Below are 12,474 nucleotides of genomic sequence, written 5' to 3'. Positions count from 1 at the left end.
ACTGTTTTTTCATGTAGCACACACATACTTGATAGCTTATTTGTACACTGAAATATAAAGTTTATATTTGTGTGCAACATGAAAAAACAGTCAGTATTTAACTTATGTGCAAAACAGAAAACTAATTTGCACCCCTTGCATTGTAACATGGTTTTATCAAGGAGACTTAAATAAGAAACTTCTTAATTTAAGTTCCTTAATGAATCAGGCCCTAAGTGTATAGAAATGTTTTATATTTTCTGCACTATGTTTCTTAGGCGCATGTGTGTGAAAGTATATATAATATTTATATGTGTCTTCGTAATAATAAAAGATAAGAGTTTTTTATATGAAATTGTATCCTTTCTTATTATTTTACACTTATTCTTTATCTCTTCTAAGGGTCTGATAAGAGATTTTTAATTAACACTTACTCTACCTTTTTCACTTATGTTTATATTATAACAAATATTTCTCCCCTTAGTAGCCCGGTGAAAGGCTGAATGTGAATGTGATTTTTATTTTAAGTTATTAATAAAAGTGATTTTAATGGGAACATATATGGATATAATGGACTAGGAGGGCCTTCCTTTCCAACTCTAGTCTTTGTCATTGTCTAGTTTCAATTAGAGATGCTCACTGACCCCCGTGTTTTGGTTTTGCTTTTGGTTTTTGATCTGGATTACCATCGTGTTTTGGTTTTGGTTTTGGTTTTGCCAAACCGCCATTGCGTGTTTTGGTTCCGGTTTTGTTTGGTTTTGTTTTGCAATTTTGTTTATAGATCAATGTTTTTGGGCATAAAATAACCTAATTTAGTGCTCCACCTGTTTCTTGGATAAGTAAGGTAATTCTAAAGCTAATAAATTAGGAAGAAAACAGTTTAATCCCCGGTAGGCCGTCCTTAATTCTCCACACAAACCTGGTTGTCTTCCTCTCCATCTTAGCCTATTGCCAATGCAGCCATCGTCTTTGGGTATATATTACACCCTACACTTATAGTTAAATATATAAAGAAATGGACAAAGGCAGTTTGGTTGCTGTCTGCATCAGCCCGCCCCATCCACTTGTAGTAAAATAGAAAAGAAGCAGCCTGCATAGACTGAACAATATAAAAAATTAATTGACCAAGGTAGTTTGGTGGCTGTCTATGATTCCCTTCCCCCCCCCGACCTCCACTTGTAGTTGAATAGAAAAAAAGCAGCCTGCATAGACTGTAGAATTAGAATATAAAAAGAAATGGACAAATGCAGTTTGGTATCTGTCTGCATCAGCCCCCCCCATCCACTTGTAGTAAAATAGAAAAGAAGCAGCCTGCATAGACTGAACAATATAAAAATTTAATGGACCAAGGTAGTTTGGTGGCTGTCTATGACCCCCCCCCTCAACCTCCACTTGTAGTTGAATAGAAAAAAAGCAGCCTGCATAGACTGTAGAATTAGAATATAAAAAGAAATGGACAAAGGCAGTTTGGTATCTGTCTGCATCAGATCCCCTCTCCACTAGGAGTAAAATAGAAAACTTTTCAGTCGTTATATAATCTAGAATATAAATAGAAATTGAGAAAGGCAATTTGGTATCTGTCTTCATCATAATCATCAATATCATCATTAGCGCCCTTGTCGCCTACACAAATCCCCCCCTCATCCTCTTCTAATTCCAAAGTGGCATCCTCAGTTTGTGTATCACCAGCTACACTTGGGCTGTTCAGGCACACATCAGCAGAACTGCTGAAAGGGCCCTTCTTTATGGGTACATTATCAGAATGCTCACGATTAGACATACCACTGGTGGATGAACTCTTCACAGGGATTGTGTCATTTCTGATTCAGAGCATACATTATCCTCTAATGCCTTACTGTTTTCTTGTAGCTCGGCTCTCCCGCGTAACAGTAGTTGTGCACCACTTTTAGACTGCAAATTACTTGGTCTTGCTTGGTCACGAGTGACCTTACAAGAAGAAGGCTCATTAATATTTTTAGATCTGCCACTAATTAGAGAAAGGCGAAGGCCTCATTCTTTCTTTGCCATTGCGTGTGTAGAATGGCATGTTGGCAATTTTTTTTTATCGGCACTTAACTTTTCCTCAGTTACACTTCTTTTTTGCTTCAACACGGTAAATTTTTTTTTGGTGTGTGTTTTTTTCCCAGATTTAAAAAGACTATGTACTTTTACATCGCCTTTCCCAGATGACGTACTGGGAACACTACCATCAGGACTGGTGACAGAACCTGGTTGCTGATTCTGCTCATATGTGGACGGCTTTGAATCCGTTTTAATGACCCCAAATCACTTGTAGTGAAAAATATTGTATTAGATAGATATTGCTGACAAAGATGACTTTTTTTGACAGCCAGAAAAATTTGTGTAAAACACTGGGGAATATTGCACACCCCAAACCACTTGTAGTGAAAAATATTGTATTAGATAGATATTGCTGACAAAGATGACTTTTTTTGACAGCCAGAAAAATTAGTGTAAAACACTGGGGAATATTGGACATCCCAAATCACTTGTAGTGAAAAATATTGTATTAGATAGATATTGCTGACAAATATGAGTTTTTTTGACAGCCAGAAAAATTTAGTGTAAAACACTGGGGAATATGGGACACCCCAAAAGCACTTGGAGTGCCAAAAAAAGAAAAAAAACCCTCCTCTATCCTCCTCTATTACTGCTCTAACAATTTGCAAATGGTATTAATATTAGAATTGTATAGATTAGTATAGAAACAGTTATGTGTACACTAATTACTCTATCCCTGCGCTGATATAGCCAGTGTGACCTAACCCTGCTCTCTCCCTCTGTAAAATGGCAATGGATTGCTGTGGAGGCTGGTATTTATGCTTTTCAAATCTCGCAAGAACCGAGCGCAGAAATACGAATACGTCACGATGACGTTTTGCCTCGATTTCGATTACGAATGGGCAGGAGAGTACCGAGCGTGCTTGGCTCGGCTCGGTACTCGGATAGGCGAAATTCGGATGGATTCGGATCTCGGGGAACCGAGCCCGCCCATCTCTAGTTTCAATACTTTAAGACAATGGTTCATACTAAAAATTATATGTGAATTTGAAGTTAGTCACAAGGTTAGTCCTAACGGATCTAAAAGTTATATTTTTGCCATGTAAATGTACCCGTAAGCAATTTATAAATACCTATATTTGCTGGGTTGGTACGAATTCCTTATGGAAGAAATACCAACACTTATCAAATTGAAATACCGGTATTTACCCTTGTCAGCATTTTCATGTCATTTTTATACCACCGGTATATGCTTGCTTTAATATAGTGAGAACGGGTTTTTCCGAATGAACTAATCAATCCGGGAACTTCAACTTCCTTAGGCACCATAAAAGATGCCCCAAACACAGCTTTGGACGTTCATCAGTGTTCAGTAAATGTTATTGTGTGTAACAAGCTTGTGGAAGCTTCATTATCTTTTAAAGCTTTCAAAAGTTTGCAAAATATTAAAACTTATAAGTGATGAAATGTGAACTTTTAAAATATTGATTGAACTGTATAGCATTAGTATATGGCTACATTAGCTATAACATTGGTTTATAAAGAGATAAAAGTTGAATAGAGCAGAGCGATTGAGGATATTAATCACCACAGCGATAAACATTGCGGCGATATCTCTGGTCACTGAAGACATTAAGCTTAATATTATTGTTGTATTGGAACTATAATTATTACAGTCTGTTTGGGATATAAATAACATATTATTGTAATTAAATGTCCATAGTTGACAGGGTGCACAGATATAATAATGAAATTAATGAGTGATAATGGTCATCAATTTTGGATAATAAATAATATATATATATATTTATTTATTTACAGTCTCTGGGCATGATTCACGTTCGAACGTAAGTCCTTTAGTGTACCGTATCTTACGCCAATGAACGCAACTGCAGGCAATTCCTGTCCGAATGCGAATGATACTTTGCCTACGACTTGAGAAGCGAAACGGGGGAGAGAAGGGGGCGGACGGACATAGGCAATGTACAGGGCGTGGCAACGAGATGCAGCCGATTCAAGTCTTTAGTTTCTCGAAAGTACTTGTTTTTTAGCTGTACCATTTGCACCAGCTACAGGGCAGGTGTAAGTGCCGACTGATAGTGATGACTGTCATGGTGTAGTCTTTGTTTTAAAGGCTATACATATGCTTGCCACTAGATAGCAAAGAAAATGTGTTTATAAGTAAGATTGACTTCATGTATTTAATGTAAAAATAAATGAAAAAAATATATTTTAAATCACAGTTTTATTAACAATTATGGTATTATAAGTTGGTAATTTCCTTTATAATCTTTTTTATTGTATACGTTTTAATGGGACTTTTTATTGCACATATGCCTGTGCGTGTCTTTCAGTCTTTTCTGTCCGTTAACGTACGACAAATACTGCTTAGACAGAGCGCACCTATATCCAGATTAAAATTTAAACATGAGATCTGCTTGGCTTTGAACACGGGCTCGTGTATGCTCAAGTTCTGTGTTTGTTTTAAAAATGCAACTTGTGTGCAGGTTGCGTTTGGAGATGAATCGGGGAGTCTGTTAGGGGCGCACACAGGGGGGAGGTTTCTGGTTCTCCAAAAACCCCCCTCCCCTCCGCGAACGAACGGGCACTAAACATTGCCCTGTGCTGTACAGCAGCCGCGGCGCTGTCACAGAAGCGTCCACAGCGGTGCTGTATTGTACTACAGTACAGCACTACCGCGGACACTTCTTTGACAGCGCTGTGGCTGCTGTACAGTACAGCATTGCTAAAAATGGAGCTGCTGCGCATGCGCGGCCGCATGCACAGCAGCTCTCTCTCTCTTTAGTTTTTTTTGTGGGGGGAGGAAACCCGCCCTTAAAAATGCCCCTGTCTGTGTACAGCCTCCTGTCACATCTCACAATACAATATATCTAACGTGTTCACATCTGTGCTTTACAGTATTGCCTCACTATCATCCTTCCTCATTAGGCATAACTGGTCACTTGGCAGAAGAGCTAACACTCATGGCTGGACTGTCACTCTCTTCTATGCTCCTGTACTATAACATTTGGCTAGCTATGTTTAACCGTAACACCAATTGCAGGGCTCCTCTCTGTAATGTCTCTAGCTATACTGGATAGTCCCAGATGTTGGGGTACCTGGGTTTTCCATACTTATCTCATGTAGATTTCCTATTCGCGTGCACCCATGTATTTGGATTCTGATTCTGTACAGTAGTGCTTGATTTAAAGAAAAAAACAAAACAATAATGTTAATGGGAACGCAATCCTCGAACGCAAACAGCGAATTTGGAAAGAATAATAACACTGTGAACAGCGAACTGTGAATGGAGAATGCCAGTAGCAAATTGAAATTTGATTGAGTTTCTAACCAGTTCTAACTTTTTGAGTATCTTTAGCTGTCAGTGTGAATTCCCTGGTGTCAGGTGGATGACAAGCCACAGGGTGTCGCTCAGACTGCCAGCATGATTTGGTACCTAGAACTTGATATGAAAAGAGATAGATGAGGCTGTGTGTATATTGGTACCGTTTAACAGTTAATTAGGTTACAGGAGGTATTCTGTTAACATTTAATAATTAGAGGAGTTTGCCTTTACAGAACTAATCCTAAATTGTGGAGTTCCTTTTTTTAACACTTATGTATGTTGAAGGCCCAAAAATTATTTTTTGCAACAAGCATGGACTAAGCAGTTTAATAAACAATAGTCACATGACATAATGGGCCTTATTCATCAAGGAAAGTAAAGCAAAAAAAATGAGTAACTTTGAACCTTGGCAAAACCATGTTACAATACAAGGGGTGCAAAAGAGTTTATTATTTGCACATAAGCAAAATACTGGCTGTTTTTTCATGTAGGACGTAAATACTTGACAGCTTTATTTTTACACTGACATTAAAAGTTGATCTAGGACATGCCCTACCCCAATTATAAATCTATCCTCACATTTTAAAATGACCTCCTCCTCCTCCAATGCAACATGGTTTTGCCAAGGTTCAAAGTTACTCATTTTTTTCTTTACTCTAATGTGCGTTTGTTTTAAAACGCACGTAAATCAGGTATTCATACACCCGAATTAAACAAGGAGCGGATGTGAAGATACATGGGGTGATAAACACGGTTGTAGGTCTGCTCTACTATAAGACACTGCAGGATATGTCCAATACCTAGGTGGAATGTAAAATCACAAAAGAACGCACAAAGAAATACAAACAAAAACTATTCAATTAATGTCACCTGTTAATAATATTCGCTTTAATGATAAAACATTAAAAAAGTTAAAAAGTGTGTTTTACATCTATTAGGATGCTATGAATGTCAACTGTACATAAAATTATTTTTTTACAATTGCTCCTGATTGCAAACACATGTTATAGCATGCATACACAGCTGTCATCACTAGTAATCATCACTTAGACCTGACCTGTAGCTGGAGCAAGAGATACGGCTAAGAAATAAATACTTTTGAGATGCCCAGAGCTTGAATGAGCCGCAGCTGAGTGCAATCAAGATTGGCACGCCCTTACTGTACATTGACTACGGGCAAACACCCCTTTCCCAACCTATTCCCTCCCTGAAATTGCAGTCTATAATAAGTGTCCTTGGTGCTCGAAGATGAATTGTACGTTGTAGCTTTCTGTGACGTATGAGCCACGTTTCTTGATGAATCAGCTCCAATGTAATGTACAAACAGTCTTTAGAATAGCTGGTATGAACATGCTTGTTCATACCACAACCCCCCCCCCCCCATTCCTACGCCGTCATGTGTTGACCTTCTCCTCAGGAACGAGCTTAAGTGCTGAAAGACAAATTTATTCAGCAGACAGACAATGCTGCCCTATTAGTCTCACCCACAGAGCGATAATTCAAAGGGACGACTGAGTTATATGACAACATCCTAGTAAGATTACTTTCAGATTCATGTTAACAAAGTGTAAAAACGGCTGTTTAAAATAATTATTTTCTTTTATGTGAAATTGCAGATTAAAGTGTTTTTGTATATAGTTTAACAACCACGGAATAGCTTAGCATTACAAAAGTTGCATTTTGGTTGGAAAATTATACTGAATTAAATAAAGTTTTGACAATTAAAATTCACATCAAGCTGCCTAATATGAGGCCAATGTGGAACATATGGAGGATTACAGTCTCCTTAGAAACTTCTGGCCTTTGTTTCCTTGTTGCTATTCAGCGATAATATAATCACTCAGTGACATTAAGCCTAGTCTGTTCTGTGAGAGCTTCATGCCAACAGATTCTAATTAAATCTAGAACCTTTTTTTTGTAGAAAAAATTATAATAAAACAGTAGCAAATTAGAACAGAACTACACGTAGAGAATAGCACTTTTTGGTGTATCTTACAAATACCCTTATCACAGGAGCTGGGTCTGATTCTGATTATTGCCTCCCCCCCCCTTTTCCCCACCTGTTTTCTACCCCTCCCTTATCACCTTCTGCTACCCCTGCCATCCTTATAATCGCCCTTGGTTTACGATACCCTTCTTGTAATACTACTTGTATTTGCCACTGCCATGTACGGAGCTGCAGAACTTTGTGGCACCCAGGGGAGGTCTTTCAAATTTTAGCCTGGGGGCCGAGATTCGACTCAGCAGCTTATTAGGAACAAATGTAAATGAAAAACAATTGCAGGTGGCCCTGTGACCCAGTCCACGGTAACCCACTATGGGACCGGTCTGTTGGGCAGATGCCCCCCTGCCTAACCTGCCCCTGATGGACAGAGCTGTTCTGCAAACAACTGTATCCAATGCAGACAGCAATGGAGATCCATGCGGTATCCAATGGCAATGAAAATATCCAACTCTGATAAATTGAAAGAATGAAATGAAGGCAGAAAGTTAAAGCTAAATAAAAGTAAGGCTTATAGGTGTTTTAAATGTTGTTTGGGTCTAATTCATAAATTTGTTCACAAAACTCTTAGGGGCAATTTTTTTTAAAAAGTAGAGATGTTGATTATAGCAACCAGTCAGATTCTAGTTATCATTTAGTACATTCTACAAAAGGACAGCTACAATCTGATTGTTTGCTATTAGAGATGCTCAGACTAGGTTACCCGAGAATCGAACACACCCGAACTTAGCAGATCCGAGTACCGAGCCGGTTCGTTACTTTCGTGCGCTCTCGGAATTGAAAATGAGGCAAAACGTCATTGTTACGTCATCGGATTTCACAAACTTTGGATTCTATAAGTACCGCCCCCCTCGGCGATCCAGCGCCATTTCACAGAGGGACACAGAACGGGTAGCACAGTTCTTGGCAGTCTCAGGTAAAGTTGGGCAGCATCATAGGTAGAAAAGAAAGAGGAGGGGTAGCTGTGTTCTTCAAAGTCTCCAGTGACATTTAGGAGAGCTCCATTGTTTCATTGCTAATTGTCATTGCTGAAATACAAATAATAGGTCTGGCAGGCTTGGTCTTCTAAATCTGCAGTCTTTGTTTGAAAGTGTATGAAAATAATGTTGCGACCTGTGAGGTGGGCAAAATTGACTGCAAATTACTTGAAATTAGTGTTATTGAGGTAAATAATAATGTAGGGGGGAAGCAAAGAGATGTGATTTTAGCAAAAAAAAAAAAAGAGATTTTAGAAAAAAATCGGGATCCAAAACCAAAACATGCAAGGGCGGATTTGCCAAAACCAAAACACAAAGTTAATCCAGATCCAAAACCAGATCACGGGGGTCAGTGAACTTAGTTGCTATAGGCAACATCTCCACTTTTTTAAACCCGCATTGAGAGACAGGAGACTAAAGGAAACAGCTTACATTGTTGGCAGCACGGTGGCTTAGTGGTTAGAATTTCTGCCTTACAGCGCTGGGGTCATGAGTTCAATTCCCAACCATGGCCTTATCTGTGAGGAGTTTGTATGTTCTCTCCATGTTAGCATGGGTTTCCTTTATCTCTGGATGCACCAGTTTCTTCCCACATTCCAAAAACATACTAGTAGGTTAATTGGCTGTTATCAAATTGACTAGTCTGTGTGTGCGTGTGTGTATTAGGAAATTTAGACGGTAATTGGTGGTGCTATATAAATGATGATGATTTTTATAAATGTAATTTTCAATATAATGTGCACGTAAATGGTGGAAATGATATCCTATTCAAAGTATATACTGATTTCTGCGGTTAAATGTATTACCTGCGGATTTTGCAAGTCGCTGATATCATATGTCTTTGCAGGGGAAATTTAAAATAGCAATGCCTTTAAAGACAAGTTTTGCCTTTAAAGACATTGCCGTTTTAAATTTCCCTAAAAAGCTGCCGGATATCGGCCACTTGCAAAATCTGCAGGTTAATACATTTACCCCCTGATCTCTACCAGCTCTGAGGTCAGTGAAACATTAAGTCATTTCTAAAGGACAGATTGGCTCTGTGAACTTCCACTAAACAGGAAATGTTCCTCTAAATATATAATATTCACCTCTTAAAGCTCATTTAAATTATAATTATACTTGGTATCAGTGAGCTTTGTTTTAAAACACTGATTCACAATGGACCACATTAGGGCTGAAAGACAAATTTTGCCATCCATGTGAAGCAATGTGGGTATGTAATACCCTGCAAATCGCAGGTATATTACTGCATGCACTCATTCAGAAAACTACATCTCCCAGAGTGCCTCTGGGAAGTTCATTGCAAATGGTATCTGCCATTTTGGGGTGGACAAATTGCAAACAACAACCTTAGACTGCACACTAGAGCCGCAGACTGCACTAGAAGCATGCAGAGACAGTTAGACACTGCAACAGGTTACAAAAGCTTGCAACAAATGGGCATGTTGGCGCCAGAATGTATTAAAAAGCTCTACAATATTCTTGGTGTAAACAGACTGCTTGAGACTACTGGGTGGTTGCTTGAGATTTGCTGTGCTGCCTGAGATTATGGAGGATCTACCCACAGGGAGCCGCTGTTTGGTGGACTATTGTCTTGAGAGAAGTTTCCAGCTAAAGTTCTTGCTTTGATTAGGTAAAAGAGAGCCAGCCCTGAAAGAAGCATCTGCGGAGTAAAGGAAAAGACCCAGTCTTCACACTACCCATCAGAGATCAGCAGGACTCATACGAAGACAGGTAAGTTTGTGGTTAATTTTGCCTTGCTATGTTCACTTTATTAAAGTGAAACAAGCTAGACATCAAGCTGTGTAAATAAAAATTCTGTCCAGGACTATTATTGAGAGGTTATTGTGTATAAAAGAAAAGTTTATTCCAGCCAAATCTGCTGTACTTACAGTTTATCTGCAAGCTGAAACAGTGTGCTGGGGACATAGAGAGAAATCATTTGTCACAAGAGTTTGACTGTATTGCATCAGAAGTTTGATACTATTGTGGAGCTGGCTAAAATGGTCGATGAGAAGAGAATTGCAAGTTGTTGAACTCTATAGTTACTGCGAGAGATCTGCTTATTCCATTAGATGGATTACTGAGTGAAGATTGTGTTCCTTACACTGGAGGGTGTGTATTGTGCAGAATTACTGTTCCTTATACTATAAGTTCAAGAGCCTTGTATGCTTCACGTCAATAACTAATTTCATCCTGATTTGAGGGCTCCATCTCGCTATACAAATTGAGACAGCTTTGTCCTGATTGGTGGGAAAGTTGGGAGAAATTCTGTTCACTGCTGCTCTGCATGTAAATTATAGTTAAAGATATAATCTTGTGTTTGTATTTGGGCACAGCATGAATATGGCTAGCCCCATTCATTCAAAACTGTGTACTGTCACCAACTTCAACATCTAGTTGTGCTTAGCCATACAGGAACCAGGGACGGGCTGGGCCGGGGGCAGGAGGGCATCTAACCGCTGTTAAGGACGGCCGCCCCCCCCCCCGGATGCAATATTATCTGAATATTACCGGCGGCTGCATCACATGACACGCGATGCGGCCGCGTCAGCGCTCAGGCGGCCGCATCACATGACACGCGGGCTGAAATTTGCCTGCCCGCGCCTGACGGGAACCCATATATACCTGTCAAAAAATGGATACAAACTTTGGGGACTGTGTGTTTACAGCTTCCACAAACAACTCTGTATTATCTCCACGTCATAGTCATGATTTACAAACCACACCTGAAATTGCAAAAACACCTGCGGTTTGGTGAAAGCACACTCTAGTGTGTTACTTGCCCACCACACAACGATTGTACACACATCAAATAAACAGTTAGAAAATTATGATAGAAATATCACTTAACGCTATTCTGTCCACGAGAAAAGGAAACTATTTGACCTTCAGACTTATATTTTACATCAGTAACATCAGCTACAAGCAGATATTTTCCTAACTGTTTTATTATTTAATTTTCTAGTTCTACGACATTTTGATCTAGGTAGTGATGAGCCGCTTGATGACATTATTGCGTGGATTGTTGACGATACAGTGGTAATAGATAGATAATTGATGCATTGTGGCCAAATGATTTCTGTGTGTTGTAAGACTAGTTATAAAATGTGCTGGAAATAACAGTTTTTTGAAGAATGCAATTAATAGTGAAATGATTATGTCAATATGCATTACTTAATTATAATATAATTTAGCTCAAATTGATGCTGGTTTTATTAACATAATTATTAGTGCTGTAAATTGCTCTGAAGAGAAACACAGTTATAGAAATGGTTGAATATTAATTTAAATGTTTTGCATTAATAATAATATGGCTTTCAATAGACACAAAAGTGTTTTTACATAGATTTGCAATCAACAAAACAATTAAAGAACAATTTAAGAGATTTCAGAAAAATATTGCAGAAACCGGCAGAAGTGAAATCGTTGCATAGCAATTTGGCAGTAAGGATGGGAGTGATGTTAATGTTACTTGTTATCCTGTAGATATTGAGGAAGGGGCATACAATATAGGCAGTGATATAGGGTCAAGTCCATAAAAATTGGGACATCGACAGAATTCTCATATTTTGGGCTCTATACACCACCACAATGGATTTGAAATTAAACTAACAAGATGTGCTTTAACTGCAGACTTTCAGCTTTAATTTGAGGGTATTTACATCCAAATCAGGTGAACGGTGTAGGAATTACAACGGTTTCTATATGTGCCTCACACTCACACAAAATATAAATTGTAAATATAAATATAAAAATACAACTTATTAAGAGCTGATAACAAAATGTCCGTAACGTAAAAAGGGACAATTCCACAAACATTAATACATATGTCTTATAACACCTTATCATCACTTAAAAAACTGTAATTAATAATGGCATGAAAAAACAATTCTTATAAACCTGATTAAACTCTTCAGCAGAAGAAACAAATGCTTTAGGTGGCACCAATTAACTAAAAACAATCCTAGGGAGCCAGCTAATGCTAATACGAGGGATAAACTATGACAAATAAATTAATCATAAAAACAAGAAGAATCCAAAAAACAGTATAAGCTAACTTAATAAATAGTCTAACAGGTAGCCATTGTTTCCGAAATGAAATCCAAAAAACCTTCCAATCTAGTGAGACTGAACGTAGAAAACAA

The sequence above is a fragment of the Mixophyes fleayi genome, chromosome 2 (assembly GCF_038048845.1).
Source record: "Mixophyes fleayi isolate aMixFle1 chromosome 2, aMixFle1.hap1, whole genome shotgun sequence".
Classification (NCBI taxonomy): Eukaryota; Metazoa; Chordata; class Amphibia; order Anura; family Limnodynastidae; genus Mixophyes; species Mixophyes fleayi.
This window is presented reverse-complemented; position numbering follows the sequence as displayed.